Here is a 3,021-nt window from a genome sequence, read left to right on the forward strand (position 1 = left end):
TATGCAAATTCACAATTAGAAAATTAAAAACCAAACACCAAATTAACAGCCATCAAGTCAGTTCTAAGACTGTAACTGTTTACAGGAGTAGAAAGCCTTGTCTTTCTCCCCCCCACCCCCCAAAAAAAGATATTCGAAATCATTGGAAGTTAACAAGTTGATTTCAATACATGGTGTGGCAGAGTCTTCAAAGCTGTGAAGTTATGAAAGCAGATCAATAGGCCTTACTTCTGAGAACCTCTAGGTGGGTTCAGGGTTATCAATAATTCTGTTAGTAACTGAATGATTAACTGTTGGCACCAACTTAAGCTTCCATTAGTCACAATAAATAAATAGATGGATCAATAAACAAATAAGTATTACAAAACAAAACTCACTAATGTTGAGTCAATTTCAACTATGGTGACGACATATATTAAAAACCAGAACTTTCATGACTGTAATATTAATGGGAGCAGATAACTGAGTCTTTCTTTCATGATGCCACAAGGCATATTCAACATGTCCAACATTTAAGTTAATAGTTTTTAGTAAATTGTAACTGACTTTTATTTAATTATTAGGGAAATGCTTACAAAAACCACAATGAGATATCATTTCATACTTATCATTATTAGCTTCCTACAAGTTGATTCAGATTAATACTGATTCTATGTACAACAGAACAAAACACTGCTCAGTCCTTCATTACAATCACAATCATTGCTTTGTTTGAACACACTGAAAGCCCTACATCAAAATGATTATCCAAATTATCTTATTGGGTCTAGGATGAGCCCTTAAAACAGCGAATTTTCCCAGCTGGAGTTCAGACATTCCAGCAAAGAGGAAAGATGGAAACATTCGAAATGTGTGAGACTCAACCCACGGATGTTGGAGGGAGCCAGAAAGTAGGCATAAGTAATGCAGGTTTCTTCTACATCAAAGATTTGGCGCTAGAGTGACAGAAAGGAAACGCAGACTGTAGTCCTATAAATGCTACTGAATGTCCATATAGAATTGATTTACCCAATGTAACCCATGCCATGCATCATTTGATCTCTTGACTGCTTCTTCTATGAACAGTCATCAAGAATAACTGAAAACTTGAAAACTGGAATATTTTCTCCTACTACCATGATGTTACCTACGGGTCCAGTTGTGAGGATGTTGGTTTTCAATACCTTAAATTGTAATCCATGCTGCGATCTTTGATCTTCGTCAGCAAGTGCTTCAAGGCGTCACTTTCGGCAAGCAAGGTTATGTCGTCAGCATATTACCGATTGATAATAAACCTTCATCCAATCCTGATTCCACAGTATTCTTCATATAATCCAGTTTCTCTAATTACCTGCTCAGCATACAGGTTGAACAGGAATGGTGAGCGGATGCAACCCTGTTACATGCAATTCTTCTTCTTTTTTAAAAAAATTTTACTCTTTTATTATCTATTTATTAAAGATCATTCTATTGGGGGCTCTTACAGCTCTTATAATAATCCATACATCAATTGTATCAAGCAATTTTGTACATATGTTGCCATCATTATTTTCTAAACATTTGATTTCTAATTGAGCCCTTGGTATCAGCTCCTCTTTTTTCCCTCCCTGACGCCTTGATAAATTATAAATTATTATTATTTTCATATCTTACACTGACCACTGTCTCCCTTCCCCAATGATTTCTGTTGTTCATCTCTCTCAGTGTGTGTGTGTGTGTGTGTTTTGTGGTTATGTGTCAATCATTGCAATCAGTCCCCCCTTCCTCCCCTCCTGTTCCCCCTTACCCCAACCCTCTTGGTATCACTACTCCCATTTCAATTCTGAGGGGTTTATCTGAACTGGATTCCGTGTGTCGTGAGCTCTTATCTGTATCAGTATACATGCTATGGTCTAGCCCAAAGTGAAAAGCAGGACTGGAGCCATGATAGTTGGGGGATGAGGAAGTATCAAGGAACCAGAGGAATATTGTGTGTTAAATTGGTGCTATACTGTGCCCTGGTTGATTCATCCCATCCTTGTGACCCTTCTGTGAGGGCATGAACCATTGTCTACAGATGGGTTTGGGTCTCTGCTCCGCCCCCACCCCCACCCCCGCCGTCGTTCTCAACAATATGCTTTTGTTTGTTTGTTTGTTTGCTTTAGGTCTTCTGATGACTGTTTCCTGATCCTGTTGACAACTCATGATTGCATGTGGGTGTGTTGCTTCTCTGCTAGATGGCCACTTGTTTAACTTTATGCCTTTAAAACACCAGACACTATATCTTTTGATAGCTGGGCACCATCAGCTTTCTTTACCATATTTGCTTGTGCACCCATTTTATTTCAATGATCATACTGGGAAGGTGAGCATCACAGAATGCCAGGATGTTAGAACAAAGTGTTCTTGTACTGAGGGAGGGCATGTGCAGAAGCCCAAAGTCTGTCCACTACCTCAATGTATTGCCATATAAATATATGTACATAGGCCAATGCCTCTATTTTTATGAATGAAGATATTTACATATGTACACACCTATGTTTATACCTCTGTCCATAGCTTTGCTTCCTAGATCTTTTCTGTTTCCTTTTACCTTCCTCCTTTCCCACCATTATGCTCACCCTTCTTTCTCTCAGTAATTCCTTTCAGCTAGATTGCTGTTGCTCCAAGACCCGCAGGATCTCTACATCCTCCTCATTGTTGATTTTAATTCCCTAGTTGTTCTCCTGTCTATGGCATTGTTTGTTCACCACTCCAGTCCCCCACTTCCTTTTACCCCCATGTCCCTCTGGAAGCATCAGTCCCATTGCTTTCTCCTCAGGCTTGCTTCCCATGCCTATTTTATATAGGTAGACAAACAAACAAACAAATGGAGACAAAGCAAAAAGAAAACAAAAGATTGGATAAAAGCGGAAAAAAGAAAAATATAACTAGCAAAAAAAGAAGAATCATACATAATTCCAGGTCAATACACTGACCTTTATCTCTATATCCCCACTGGTCCTGGGACGGCAGGTGCTGGGGACTGACACTCCTAGCCTGAAGTCTATTTTTTGGGCTCCT

Source organism: Echinops telfairi, unplaced genomic scaffold (assembly GCF_000313985.2).
Source record: "Echinops telfairi isolate 266 unplaced genomic scaffold, ASM31398v2 ScPeMD7_44;HRSCAF=162, whole genome shotgun sequence".
Taxonomy (NCBI): Eukaryota; Metazoa; Chordata; class Mammalia; order Afrosoricida; family Tenrecidae; genus Echinops; species Echinops telfairi.